This window comes from Sceloporus undulatus, chromosome 6 (genome assembly GCF_019175285.1).
Source record: "Sceloporus undulatus isolate JIND9_A2432 ecotype Alabama chromosome 6, SceUnd_v1.1, whole genome shotgun sequence".
Classification (NCBI taxonomy): Eukaryota; Metazoa; Chordata; class Lepidosauria; order Squamata; family Phrynosomatidae; genus Sceloporus; species Sceloporus undulatus.
The window spans coordinates 145,459,678-145,475,374 of NC_056527.1; the positions used below are offsets into that span (position 1 = coordinate 145,459,678).

The 15,697-nt window shown below is 42.2% G+C and overlaps 1 protein-coding gene across 3 annotated transcripts in view; it reads right to left on the reverse strand.

Annotated features, from left to right (window-relative positions):
* Nucleotides 1–10,594, reverse strand: part of ST3GAL4 (ST3 beta-galactoside alpha-2,3-sialyltransferase 4) — a 113,386-nt gene extending 102,792 nt beyond the window's left edge. For all 3 annotated transcript variants that reach the window (XM_042471468.1, XM_042471466.1, XM_042471467.1), the window contains exons 1-2: nt 10,481–10,594; nt 3,439–3,510 (exon numbers count right to left, since the gene is read on the reverse strand). The gene's annotated coding sequence lies outside the window, so the exon portion shown is untranslated. The remainder of the gene's footprint in view (nt 1–3,438; nt 3,511–10,480) is intronic.
* Between the last annotated feature and the right edge of the window lie 5,103 nt (nt 10,595–15,697).

Sequence of the window (15,697 nt, forward strand, 5' to 3'; positions counted from 1 at the left end):
AGTATAAGCATGAATCATTTTATTTAATTCCAACTGGAAGAGACACACTGAATCAATTGTTGAATGAGAGATCAACACTTCTGTAAATCCCATTGGTTCAAGGGGTCTATTTTAGGTAGCACCAACAATAGGACTCAAGTCTCTTGGTTCTCTGCTAGAGTAGCTCAAACTAGAGGTTAGTGTTCAGTTGCTTGTTCCTTATTGTCCTATAGATTGTGTCTATGTGGTATCTATTTAATTTAGGGTATATCGTTCCATATTTTATTATTTGCTTTTATTTAGCTTGTCCTGGTTTTAACTTTTGACTTAATTTTATATGAGTTTTTAGATATGACCAAACATATGTATTTTGATACTCGGAGTTTTGTATTTTGTACTTTGCATTCAGTACTGTGTATTCCTTGATATGGTCAGTAGACTAATCAATAAACTCGTTGTTGGATAACTTAAGGTATCTACTGGGAGTTGTATATCCTGAAATACAGTTCTTGTTGTTGCTGTTGTGAACCTGCAATTTCTTTCTGACTTATGGAGCCACTAAGGGAAATTCAGAAGCAAAGCTAGATGCTTTTTTTAAAAATCTAGAGAACAGGTGAAAGACTGAACTGCTATAATCTCTGATTCAGAATTCACTTCTTCTGTTAACCTATTAGATATCGTGAAGTTGAAGGCTTTCATGGCCGGCATCCATTGTTTTTTGTGGGTTTTTCGGGGGGCTCTGTGGCCATGTTCTAGAAGAGTTTCTTCCTGATGTTTCGCCAGCATCCGTGGCATCTGGCATCTTCAGCGAATGCTCTGTGTGTGTGTGTGTGTGTGTGTGTGTGCGCGCGTGTGTGTCAGATTGTCAAGGGTTAAAGTCCGCACACTGGGAAATGCTTAGATGTGTGTGTGTGGCTGACCATGAGCATCTAGACTGGGAAGGACAGGGCTGATCAAGCACAGCTGATGCTCATAGCCTCAAGGACACTTTGGTGCCTGTGTGCACTTGTGCCTGGTTGATGAAACATCTGATTGGATTGCACAGGAACTCACTGAGTTTGGGAGACCACATGGTCTGAAGGGTATATAAACTCAGGGGCTTCCAGTAATTGCTTGTGGGTTGTAGTAGGAGTTTGGTATTCGTTTGAGAGATCTGTATTATAGCACTGTAAATAAAGCACTTCGGGAGACTTGGCTTGTCTGGTCGTTTATCAGCTGAAGCCTGGCATCGGTTGCTGTGTGTCCCTGGAGATTCCTGCATTTCTTCAGTTCCTGGAAGACATCCAGCTGCTGTTATCTCTACTAGGAATTGGAACCATGTTTCTGAATTTGCCAGCTTACTCTGCTATACAGCCAACATTGGCTACAGGGCTCAAATGAGTTGCTGACAACACACACACACACACACACACACACACACACACACACCCTTTTTCCAGGCAAGCATTTTCTAAAGATGCCAGCCACAGATGTCGGTGAAACATCAGGAAGAAACTCTTCTAGAACATGGCCACGGAGCCCGAAAAACCCACAAAAAACTATTAGATATCCTTAAAGAGAGGCTCTCTCTCTCTCTCTCTCTCTCCTGTCAATCTCTCAGTCCCACTCTCAGTTTGTTAGTACTTGCTTACACTTGTGTAAAAACAAAACAAAAACCAAAGTCTCCCTGAAACCACTGCTATCTGTCCCTATGATGCATGGCTGCTTCTGGAGGAATACAACAGTTTCCCCTATTAATCCAACTTTGCCTCACAGTAAGCAAATTTGGGGTGAGCATGGGGGTTTGGGGTATGTAGATAGCCTGACTTGTCCTATTCAGGCCAAGCCAACTGTCCACCCATCTGTGCAATGAACAAGAGGAGAGAGGCACCAATGGCTGGTTGAGGATAGAAAGTAGAAGAACGAAGATCCTAAGGTAATATCTTTTTTGGAGTTAAAAGGTGTAAGTATTTTGAATGAATGTGTAATGAATGATTTTATAGTGTTCATTTTTTATATTGTCATTTCTACTGTGTATTTCTTTTTTCCCCTCTTTTTCATTTTGACTTTTGTGTAATTTACTGAAGAATTCAATAAAAATTATATTTAATTTTTTAAAAAACAAAACAAAACATCTAGATGGAAAGCGGCTATACAAATAGGTTTGTCCCAGCAAGTGCAAAAATTACTTTAAATCAACAGGAGGAGGTTCATTCCAGACACCGACATGCCACCAATAACGACAACAACAACATCTTATTTGCAAACACAAGGTCACAAAAGCTAGAGTCTGGAAAATGGAGGTGTCAGGACCAGCGACCTCAGTTACCAATAATTAGGAAAACATCTTGTTGTAATAGAATATAAAAGATTTTTTATTCCATGTACTGAGACAGTCGTCCCCCATCAAGGGTGTTTGTCAAAACTGAAGATTTCCCCCCTCAGACCTTAGCATAAGAATTCCCATCATCCAACCCCCGTCGGCAGCCACAATCCCCAGCCTTTGATCTAGATCAAAGCAAGCTTTCATGTTCCGTCTTCCCCTTCATTCAATCGCACTGAAGGAAGGAAAGCATCCCTTGTTTACAGCCCAGATCCGCTGCAAGAAGCGTAGAGTCACATAACCACATTTCTTCTCACCGCTGGCCATGTGCCCCCTCCCATCGCTTCCAAGGCTTGAATTCCAACATGATGAGTATCACCTTCTCAATAAATCAGCATGTTATCATAACGCTATATCATCACACCGTTATATCATCACAACAGAACCATGCGTATGGGCCTGGCATGAGGGAAGGTGGGATCACTTTTGACATCTAAGGTGATAGCCTTTGCATGGCAATGTAAATCTGTCCATTTTTTTTTTAAGGTCCAGGGAATGTAATTAATGCTAGTATTGTCTGACTGCAACAGATTTCTTTACAAGAGCTGGAATTTTTATGTGATATCTACTTAAAAAGGAACTGGAAAAATACTGTGACAATGATAACATACAGTGCGCCCTTCTTTTACGCAGGGGATCCGTTCCGGACACACACACCCCACATAAAAGAAATTGCACATATGCTCGAGCCCTGTTACAGGTGGTCGCAGCGGTGTGGTGGTGCGGCAGTGCGCACGCACCACGGGCATACACACCATTGTTTCTTCCGGTGTGTGGCGCCACTTCTTCCAGCGTATGCTGAAAGCAGCGTATAATGATGCAGGTGCACTGTATTACCATCTAGTCCTCAATCTCAATACATATTTGTAAATGAGCCACACTTAATTATGCATCAGTACAGCAAACTGTTTGAGACAGAGATGAAATCACATTTTATTACAGAGCCCGCAAAGACCCATTGTAGAGGAAGAACAATTTTGGAGAGGGAAATTATCTCGACTCTTCCACCACCAATTCCATTTCACTGTTCATTTCACACCTCTGCATGCCTCCCATCATTATGGTATATTGCAATGCATTCAAAAATATTGACTTACACTCTTTTCTTTTGTGTCCAAACAAGACAGCAGAACCTTCACAGGATGAGACTCTACAAGCCCATTTGTATTCTGTAGCAGAAAGAAACAAATTACAAACAGGTTACTTGGGGAGAAGTAACTAAATGGACAGTTGACTGTTCTATTACAATGAATTTACACAATCATTTTGAGTGGGTCATAGTACTACATGGCTTTATTATAGTTGTAAGTCGACATAGAGGCCTGAATCCTATTGTTAGTCACAAATGGAACAGACCCATTATATGAGTACTACAGTACTGAAAGGTGAAAAAACACTTAGGTAAATCCCAGTGTTTCCATTAGTTTTTACAGGGATATAACTTCAATGTATCCTAAACAAGCAGAAGGAGAACTGTTGGAAGTGTTTTGCAAGCTATGGGTTTGTTTGTTTTTGAGTCGGTCTCAGTTCTTATGGAAGCATAGTTAGACAAAGGCGCATTTCTGCTATTCTGCTCATTTAAAGCTAGACCCTAACAGACTTGGCTTTGGTATTTTTGATATTTAAATGTTTTTGTTTCCTTCAGAAAGGTTGTAGCCTTTGGAAACTTAATTTACCCTACAAGAATATTCTTTTCAACATTTTGAAATCCAAAAATCTTACTGATGTTTAGTTGGAGCACAATCAAAGTATGTCTGAAAACTGGAACAATAATGGAACTTTTAAAAAACGTATAGTTAACCACCTCTGTTTCTTCCATCTTAAATTCAAAACTGCATACATGGGGTGCCTTTAAAGCCTACTCAAGGTTTGGGATGACATGGTTGCCACGGTAGATGCCAACAAACTGGAGATGAAAGTCCAGGGTCTTTATACTTTTTCTTCTCTCTGGCTTTTGGCTGCTGAAGTCTTGCAATATTGTAGCCCATTACTCAATATCCTCTTTTGGGAGGTGAGACAGGCTGTTCCAAGCAACTCATTCTGTTCAAAGTTGCTCGTTCTGTTCAGAGCCGTCCATTATCCTGTCACTTCCTCTTCATGGCGACTCAGGAGATTAAGCATCTTCCCGGTCATGGTTCATCACACCTGGACGGCACCCTGCTTCAGCTTCCAAGTTCCTCAGACTTTACTCGTCTCGGTTGCCAAATACCTTCGTCACATCAATGCTCTGCGCGGAACCATCTTGTTTGGTTCTTTAGCTTGTTTTAAAACACCATTCCTTGATTTTTTAGCTCTGGGTTTAAGTCAGAACTCACACATTCGTCTTACACTCTGAGTGTCTCAGAGCAATTTATCTGATGTGAACACCTTGAGAGGAAGGACTCAGTATGCATCTGCACTAAAGAAATAATCCAGTTTGACACCACTTTAACTGTCCCTGGCTCCATGCTGTGGAATGCTGGGATTTGTAGTTTGTTGTGGCACCTGGTATAGATGGCTAAAGAGCACCTCAAAACTACAAATCCCAAGATTCCATAGCAAGGTGCTCTAAGGGAAGTTAAAGTGGTGTCAAACTTCTGCAGTGCAGATATAACCATAAAAACCAAACGTTTGCACTGCCTTGAGTCCTTTTCTGGGGGAAATGGTGGCATAGAAATGAAATAAATGATGAGGAGGTCTGGGAATTGCAGCTCAGTTTTTTGTAGTTGACAGAGATGGCTAAATAGCTCCCAAAACTACAAATCCCAGGATCCCATAGCATGGAGCCAGGGCAGTTAAAGTGTTGTCAAACTGCATTATTTCTGCAATGCAGATGCAGCCTTGGACCTCTTTTGTTGGTGCTATTTGCAAGTTGTTTCTGACTCACGGCGACCCTAAGGCAAACCTATCATGGGGTTTTCCTGGCAATTTTTTTCAGAGGGGGTTTCTCTGGGGCTGAGAGAGTGTGACCTGCCCATGATCACCCATTGGGACCTCTATCCATGATTTAAATCCACTCCCCACCCCACTCCATTTTCTTTCTGGAGGAGACCTTGCTTATGTTGAAGGGAAGGCCGCCAAGCCTCTGAACCCCAGAATTATTGTTTCAATGCTCAGTCTTAGAAGCAGTGGGTGCCTGAGCATGTACAGAGTGTTTTTCACTCCTTCTCTCCTCTCTCTTAGCCAAAGACCCCCTCCTCATTTCACCATCCTCTTGATGCATGGATTTGGCTGATTTTAACCTCTGGAATTTTATCTGTATTTTATTCTTTATGTTTGTAATTTTAAAAATTTTTTTACTATTTTAATTGTTGTTTTAACGTGTTTTCTATATGTTGTTAGCCGCCTTAGGTCCCACTTTGGGAGAAAGGCAGGATAAAAATAATATAAAATAAATAAATCTGTGGTCTACATCCAAAACCTGGATGGGAAAAGCAAAGCATGACTGGGAGGAACTCCACTTCCAGATTGGAAAAACAGATATCTATATCTATATCTATATAAATGTTAAATAGTGTATGGTGTGCTAGCAACCACAGAGGCTTCCAGGAAATCCTTCTCCTCTTTTTGTAACAAAATAATGATAATAATAATTATAATAATAATTTTGGAACTGGGGAGGATGGATGGGAGGATCACAAAACAATGACCCAGGGCCACCAATGACCCATAGCTGCCCTATTTAATCCTCCTACTCCATAGTACAGTCATCCCTCCATATTTGCGGCTTTGATATTTGCGGATTTGATTATTCACGGATTTCATTACTATGTTCTCTCTAGGACTGCCTAAGTCCTCCGGTGCAACTCTGTGGTCAACTTTAACTAAACGTTGCACTGAAAGACCATATGTAGCTACTCCAGTGCCATTCTATGGTCAGTGTATGTTGGACATTGACCACAGAGTTGCACTGGAGGACCTAGAGATTCCTAGAGAGGTGTCCTCTCAGGTAAAAACAGTGTTTTTGTTATTGGCAGTTTTTCCATATTCACGGGGGTCTTGTTCCCCTAACCCTAGTGAATATGGAGGGACAACTGTAGTTGTCGTGGAGACGGGAGCGGTTGGAGTGAGTTGCCATCCGCTCAGAAGAATTTCCCCACAAAGGGGGAAGGCAGAGGGGCCCGACGCGATATCTCCCCAAGCCCCAATTATCGCCAAACTGCAATCATTAACACGGCGGCTTGAGCAACGGAGGAGCTAGGGAGAGAAATTCCGGGCGTCCACATCCACGGCGGCTACCGCAGGCACACAAGCGGCGGTGCGGTTGAGGCCTCGCCACCACTTTACCACCTGTGTAACTACTAATTTAACGTTTTAGGATTGAAAATTGCCAGTATATTTTGCTTTCTACAAAAGGATCCACCCGGTGGAATGCAACAGCTGTAGAGGGAGAGGAGACAAGAGGAGCGGAGTGGCGTGTGTGAGAGGAGAGCTTGAGACGAAGACGGAGAGTTTGGAGGACAGCGAGAAGTGAGGTCTGGTAGTGGTGCGGGCGAAGTCTGTGTTGATTAGCGAGAAGAGCCTGGAGATTGGAGATTGGAGACCGGAGAACAATCGAGGAGAGTTGGCTTGTGGTGGCAGAAAAGAGACAGCGTGATAGAAGAAGACAGAGGGAGGAAAGTGAGAAGAGAGAGATTGGAACTGGGGTCGGGACGCTGTAGAGGAGTAGAGAGGCCTTGGAGAACCTAAGGGGGGGGGTAAGATCAGTTAGGAAGCGAAAAACAAAGGTGTTTGAAGGACAAAGGTGTTTGGAGGACAAGAGGAACGGAGAGAAAACGAAGATTGGAATAGGACTAAAAGAAAGACTGAAGGAATCTTGGAGGACATCCAGCGGGAAGAAACCACGAGGCAATGGACTTTAAAACTAAGGTGACAGACGCAGCTGGTGAGAAATAGTTTTAAGTGCTTTAAATTCTACAGTTCCCTCTTCTTATCTCTCCTTACATTTAGAGGCTTATTTTGGGGTTTTGATGTGAAACTGTTAGCAGCTGTCCTGTAAATTGACAGAGGGTTTGAGAAGAGGGGAAGAAAGAGGGACATTGAGGAAAGAGAACAGTGGAACATCTAAAATGGCGACCAGCTTACCAGTTAAAGTTTGAAAGAGGACTTGGGGAGAGGGGAGTACTGTTCTAAATAAATCTCTACTAATTATTTAAGAAGGGAGTTAAGCAAGGGGCTGGAATTGTGAAATAAGCAACTGTAGCATTTAAAATAGAAAGTACTGCTTTGTTTCAAAATAACATTGTATCTATTGTATCTATTGTATTCACTTGAGGGAAAAAGAATTATAATTTATATATACTTAGATAACTTGTTACAAAGAAGGTCTATTGTTGTGTAGATTGTAGTATTAACTCAAAATAAGTGAAGAAGTGTAGTCTAAGTGGTAAAAGTGTAACAACTCATAATAAGGGTAGGAAATTGTGGTAAAGTGAAACTCTCAACTAACAGTATAATATCCTATTAGTAGAATTTGTTAACCTACTATTATTACTGATATTGCTGGTGTCCCTTTCTTTTTCTCTCCTTTTTCTGTTTTGTAATACCCTCTCTCCAATTACCCTCTTTTCATTTGTTTATTTGAGCTCAAGAAGGTTATACTGTACACTTAAATGTTCTAGAAATCATAATAAGTGGAGATTGAGATAGAGATAGAGATAGAACTAAAAGATTAAGAGAGAAGAAAGATCTGTTAAGCCATATAGTAGAAGCGAGTTTTAGATAGGATTGGGTGTAGTGACTTCAAACTGCTGGTTTGCTTGCATTTTCTGGACCATCCCCTCAAGTTGGTTTCTCCTACATTCAAATTGTGTTCCTATTCATATTTCTAGTTTGATCACTGGACTACTATGATTCTGGAGTCCAGGGTTCGATTCCCAAGTGGACCATACAAAGCCACTGGGTGATCTTTTGCAAGCCATAAATGCATCTGAGAACGTAGACTGAAGTCTAGGAAAGCTCATGCTGTCAATTTCTTTCTTTCGGTGAGTCTCAAAAGTGCTACAAGATCTCTCTACTTATTATTATTATTATTATTATTATTATTATTATTGGATCTAAATGCATCTGAGGAAAACTCTAGGAAAACTCATACTGCCAATGTGTTTCTTTCAGTTAGTCTCAAAGGGGCAACAAGATCTGTCTACATATTATTGTTGTTGTTGTTGCATCTAAATGCATCTGAAGAAGTAGACTGTCTCCAAAAGCTCATGCTGTCAATTTCTTTCTTTCAGTTAGTCCCAAAGGTGCTACAAGATCTCTCTACATATTATTATTATTATTATTATTATTATTGCATCTTATTTTTCTCTCCCTCCCTCTTTCTCTCTCTTTGGAGCGCTCCCTCCCTCTCTCTCTCTCTTTTCCCTGGCCCCCCTCCATGCGCAGGTTGCCTTCCAAAGAGCAGAGGAAGAGTCGGGAAACCCCCCCAAAGGGACCATGCCCTGGTTGCTGCTCCTGCTTCAGCCAGAGTTCCTTTGGGGAAGGCACCAGGGCAGCAGAAAAACCAGAGAGCAATCCCTCTTTTCTCTTTTTCCTCCCCTTCCCTTCACTCCAAGGGCAAACTTCTCCACCAACTCAAAAACTTCCCTGCCCCGGCTTGTTTTATTTTCCTTCCCCCCTAAAGACAACTCTCCTGCCTCTCCTTTCCCCTGAATGAACCTGTGAAGAACCCTTGGCATGGCGCTGAAGCGGAACAGCCCCCTCCCCTCCTTCTCCTCCTCTTTCCCCTTCCTGAGGCAAATGCTGTGTGGGGGGGGGGCTCTTAGCCTCTCAAAATGGTGACAGTCTGGACCCCCCCCTTCCCAAAATCCTGGCTACATCCCTAGTGCCTTATGTGCTGCTAGACCCTGTCCAAGTGTCAAATGTGTACAAGTTGACTTACAGTGGCCCAACTGTACAAAAACCTCTCAGCGCAGGATAAATAATTTCTTTGTGCAGCAAGCAGGAACATTTCTATCCTACTAAGGATTTGAAGCTTCATATAGTGCTGATCATATCAGCTGCCACCTGACTTGTCCCTGAAGCAGTAAAGCTGGTGGCTTTATCAAAGAATCTTAATTTCTGTTATGCTTTAGGCTGCATAGTTTGGAGGGCAGCTTGGGTGTGTGTGTTTATGTGTGTTTACATATGTATATATATGTATATATACACACACATACACACACATACACACAGGACCTAGCATTCCTGACCATTGGCCATGCTGGTTGGGAGTTGCACTTCAACAACATCTGGCTAGCCATGCAATTCTGGTTACAGGGATTCATAAGTACAGCCACACTAGTCTGTATACAGTACTATGCAATACACTTTGCCATGTTGCATTGGATGAAACAGACTGAGCCTACAAGGGCTTATGTTACGAACTTCCTTCTATCAGTGCTACAATCTCTCTTTATATACTGGTTACAGTGATTATTACAATACCCAAATAGCTTCACTGGCACCAGTTCATTTCTGGGAATAATACAAAGCCCTGGTTATAATGTACAAATCATTAACCTTAAATCCAGACTACCTGAAATACTATATCCACCTTTATGGAGTTTATCCTTAGGGCGGTCTTTCTCTTGGTTCACCCTGAACATCTCCCAGCAGCTGCTTACTCCTCCCAACATACCAGGCCTGTTCTAACATGGCTTAAGCATGGCTAACCTTAATATGTCAGAGGGAGCCATGAGGAGTGATTCTGACAATGCAGAACATAAATTAAATATAGTACATAAATCAAAATAAAATAAATTCCCATCCCAGTTTAGATGGATAAATCTATCCAATTTGGTTACCCCCATATCTGCATGTTTTTCCCATCCCAAATATGAAAATGTTTGAATTTTAATAGGCTATTATAAAATTAACAAAAACAAAATTCTTAACCCAGCCCTAGCACCGAGGTGCCTCTCTGGCCTTCCAAAACTCCTGACAACTTCTTAGTCATCCTTGTCCTTGGCTATCATGTCCTCCTTTTGGAGATATCATAGAGGTTCTCCCTTCCCTCTTCTTTGAGGCTTTCCTGATAACATCCTTCTGGGCCATATCCAAATACAGCATGTGAGCAGACTATAATATATAAAGCAGATCTAGGTGGCACCCAGGAGATGTCCAAGGAAGGAAGGACATTCCATTTACCGGACAACTGAACATGCTCCACAGACTTACTTTTGCAAGTTATGCGCTATTACTGTAGTGAGGACTTCCAGGTTCAACTTATAGGAGGGCCACTGTGACACTTTGGACAGAACAGTTAGACCTTCTGTGCCTCGAGTTCCCCATCTGCAAAACAAAACAAAAAGCATTTTTCTATAATGTGAAGTTGATCTCCAAGTCCATCAATAGAAAGCCATATAACTATAAATCAAGCCATAACTATCTAGCTATTACAGTCACTACATATTTTGATAATTTTAAAGTAGAAAGCAAAGAATATCTCTATATAACAGTGCCCACATTTGCTGCCTCTCATATGTGAACGGAAAAGATGACCCTAATCTAATTATAAACATGATAATGAAGAATACAGCTCTTTTCTAATAAATCCTGCTCCTGCCCTTCTAACGCACAGCTAAACCTTCAGAAAACAAACCAAATTGACCCCCCTTTTAATAACAAATTCAGGCATGTAGTGTCAATAAGACTGGACCCAAAGTCTTATTATAAGAAAGAAGAGAGAAGTGTCAGCATGCTAGAGGGAATCCCAGGGGAACAGCAATATGTTTGACATTAACATTTATTGTATCTTAAATTCACAATGAATCCCATCACCCTTTGTATCTTCCCCCTTTTAAACACACACACACACACTTTGGAGACATGTAACCAATTATACATAACTAAAATTGCTAATTATATGTATAAACAAGCTCAGATCATAAAAATACTCCTGCTGTACCACTAAAACTCATCCCCTCAGATGACAGTTATTGTCCCAAGTAGTATTTAGACAATATCTGTGTGTGTGCATATGTCTTCAAATCACCTGTTGACTTATGGGGACCCCATGAAATTCATAGGGTTTTCTTAGGCAAGCAACACTCGAAGATGTTTTTGCCACACTTTCTTCCTCTGAAATATAGTCTACAGCCCCTGGTATTCATTGGTTGCCCATCCCTGCCGATCCTGCAAGATCTGACAGGATCTGGTGTCTTTAGGATATTTAGGCATTTAAACCATATGGAGTTCCCCAAAACAATTTCCCTTTCCTCCAAATTTCATCACCTTTCCTATTCTGAATGTTCTGAGGTTGCCTGCATCAGCACTTCTCATAGTCACAAGGAATGAGTCAACAAGAATTGCTGACTGCTGAATGTGTCCAAAGAAGTGAAAAGAAAAGGAGTGGGGGACAGGGTGGGTAGGCAGTTGGGAATAGGGCTTCCCTGGAGGAGGACTTGCCTGGTTGGCACCCTAAACTGGTTGGCACCGATGTAAGGTGACGATACAAAGCAACCTCTTGCAACAAATCCAACTTCTCTTCTCCCTCAATATAGTTACAAAGTGACAGAGCAAGCCTTTCCTCTTTCACTTCCCTTTGCCAAAGTCAGAGCAAAGAACTACAGTTTTACTACAGGTACAGCATGGTAGGGTCACAGAGCCCCAATAGCTTCTTCTGATTCATGTTCTTGCTCCAAAGGAGAGAACCAAGAAAACTTTGAATGGGCCAAGTGACAGCAATTGCTTTACTTTGCCGTTCTTTGGGCACCAGTGCCATTCAGTATTTATTGTGGTATGCTGAAAGTATGGAGACTAACATTCAAATCCCCACTCAGCCTTCAAAGTTACTAGCTGCTCAAATTTACTCAGTACAACCCACCTCACAGGCCTGGTGTAAAGACTTTGTTTTTTAAAGGAAAGGAATGACCATGCATGCCTTTCACGCTACCATCCAGACATCCACTAAATTACATATTAAACAACTAAAATGTATTTGAGCTAAACTGTGATAACTGTCAGAAAAGCAGGGAGCAGTAGAAATTGTGTTTGCAGTTGGACCACATGCACACTTTTGAGGATCCATGTGGCCTTTTGTACAAGGCAGGGCACATGATCTTGCCATGAACAAAACTGGCTGCAATCTAACACAAAACAGTGATGGACTCTTGGTAAATCAATGTGTCTGTCATTAATGTTGCTGTGGCTCAAGCACTTGTGGCTCTGTCTTAAACCTGGAACATGAAACGCATCATGAAAAAAGTGACTCAACGCTGTTCAGAGCGAGATGTTCACACCTTCTTCAGCAAAGATCATTTTTAAAGTGACATCTCAAAAATCTGAGGAGTAAGTGTTCTAATTCAGTCTTTCTCATCATCTTTTGTGGGGGGTGGAAACAGGTGTTTGTACAAAACCCACCAATTTTGCACAAACATTCAATGTGTTTCTGGAAACAATGTTTTAAATGCAAAAAAAAATGCAGAAAGCTCTTGTATTTCTGTACAGAATTGTCTCCTGAAATACTGAAATATGTGGCAAATATATGACAAAATTTGTGCAAAATCCTTGCTTTCATGTTATGCTTCTCCTCAACCAGGTTTCTCTGGTGAAAATGGAACGTTGGTTCTTACCTGATAGACGTCCCTTTCCAGCAGAGGAGGTCCAAGCATCCTTTAAATTGGGTGGCTCCGCCCACATGGCTCCTCTTAGGCAGGGAGAGAAGAAAGACAAAGGCCAGGGGCCTGACCCCGCCTCTCAAGGGGGAGCAACCCCTTGTGAACTCAGTCTATGACCAGCCGAAGAGACCAAAATAGGCCCCCATAGCATGTTAACCTAGAGTAGGAGAACTGACAGTAACCTAGAGCAGATCTGTCTGACGGACAAAGCGGGGCATCCCTGATAGGGGACGACCTGTGGCGTAAGGCCAAAGCGGCAGGGTGACCCCTATCCGATTCACTAGAGAGGTAATCATATATAGAAGAGAATGTAATCTCTAGGAAGAACTTGTCCCAGCAAGGCAAAGAGAGAGCCTCTTTGAGTGGTGGGAAGGATGCTCGGACCTTCTCTGCTGGAAAGGGACATCTATCAGGTAAGAACCAACGTTCCATTTCCCAGCAGAGAAGGAGCCGAGCCGCCTTTAAATTGGGATTTACAAAAGCCACTCACCCTCAGTACGGGCACCTATGTCTAATCCCTGATCACCTGCTGAAGCACCCTGCGACCAAACGCTGCCTCAGCTGACTGGAAAAAAATCCAGCTTGTAGTGTTTAACAAAGGTCAAGGGTGACTTCCATGTTGCTGCCCTACAGATTTTGGCTAGGGAAGCATTGGTGACTAGAGCTGCCGACATAGCAGCACTCCTGGTCGAGTGAGCCATGACACCCTCCGTGGGATCTAGATTTAAGGACTTGTAGCATAGAGTGATGCAGTCTCTGATCCATCAGGAGAGTGTGGACATGGAACCCTTCTTGCCTGTAGATCTAGGTTGGAAGGAGACGAATAGGGAGTCCAACTTTCTGACGGCTGACGTAAAGTGTACTGTAAACTACAGTACAGTACACGACAACTTTAAAGTGGTTGACCTGGCTTTCCTGTCTCCCAGCATAGTCCAGGAAGGGGGAGAAAGGCAGAGAAGGAAGGGATAGAAGGGAAAGGGAATATTGGGGGGGTGGGGGGGGGGGGTTGGAAGGAAGAGAGAAAAGGAAGGACAGAGCAAGCCAGGTGAGTCCGGGAGGCAAAATTGCTTGTAGAGAAGAAATCCGAGGAAGTATTGCAGAAACGTCCTAGCAGGAGCAAGGCAGGAAGAAGGCTGGGGTTACAAGGGGTTGCTCCAACCTGAGAGGTGGGGTCAGGCCCCTGGCCTTTGTCTTTCTTCTCTCCCTGCCTAACAGGAGCCATGTGGGCAGAGCCACCCAATTTAAAGGAGGCTCGGCTCCTTCTCTGCTGGGAAATAGCTACTTAAGGGGGAAAAATTACTAACAGCCAACATTCCCTTCATTTTTAGTGCCCTGTGTGAAACCGCTTTGTGCCAAAAGTCTCTCCATCAGAAAAAAATGCAAAGAACAACCAGAAGGCAGGAATAGCCGTTCCTTGTTCTCATGGATACAACTTTTGATTGTAAGGTTTGTGTATTCACAGAAACCAGTTCACACCATTAAAAATCTGACTCACCAGGGACCATGTGCATCGATGCCATGATTTAAACACTGGATTAGAGCATTGGATTAAAGTACAAAAACATTTTGGTTTGGGAGTATTTCAAATTTCAGAATGCCCAATAAGGGAGACTCAACCTGCATTGTACTTATATCCCACGTTGCTTTCAATGAACATTAAGTCAATTACATGGTTCTCCTCTTTAACACCTCTAACAAAAGAAAGCCACTATTTCCCAAGGAAATCTCTTCCATTGCCTAATATATTTTTCATTGACAACTTTCCCTTGATGTACAACTGGAGTTTGCTTCTCTGCAAATTCCACCCACTGCTTCTAGTTCTACTAAATGTAACAACAGAGAACATGACTTTCTCATCTTCTGCATCATAAAACTGCTATAATCTCTCTCCTTTCTCTTCTCTGCATGCTTCCTGGCCAGGATTAAGTGGTCAACTATATTCCACAAGCAGAAAACCATTGCTTTTTTTTCACATGAGATATATCACACTTTAAAGGGTCACCTGGTCCAAGCTACTGTTCTAAAGAAGCAGATACACCTTTGGAATCACTCATCCAAACAACATTCATAATATTCTGTAATGAGCTCAGCTACCACTTAAAAGGGGAAATTGTCTCTTAAGAGAGATGAAATGCCCTCTTAATCTCTTCTTCTCTAGAGTGCCTCTACTCAGTTGTAAAAAGCCTCTTCTGTGATATGGCTCTGAATCAATCATTTCTTCTCTTCTTCTTCCTTGGGAGAGGGAAGCCTGCTTAAATTTATTGGGACAGTGCCCCACATTAAGTCAGCCTCTATAAATGTGAGAAAGTTCACACACGCAACACAACCACATTCTGATGGTTTATATTGCTGCAAAGTATTATTTTCTCCATTGATCCCAAAACTCACAAGAAAATATTACTGACCATTAAATAGTCCAACATGACAAAAATCTTTTCCTTTAATGCCCTACTTGGCTTGGGTCCAGACTATCTATTCTAGACATTCGTATCTCCTATACAAGCTAGACTGCTTAAAAATCTTTGTGGGAAAGGCTTTCTCTTGGTCTCATCACCATCCCAGGCCAATCTGGCGAGGAACCGGGAAAAGGCCTTTTCAGCAGATGCTCAATTGCTGTGGGATTTGCTCCCATGGGATGTTCACTTGGCTTCCTCTTTGCCAGAAAGCAGAGACCTTTTTATTTCGACAGGCCTTTGGTTTCCAAATCATGGGCAGAAGTGTGATGTGCTGTAGTTATAGCTATTAACTTTTCAGTTTACACTTATGTTTCAAATGT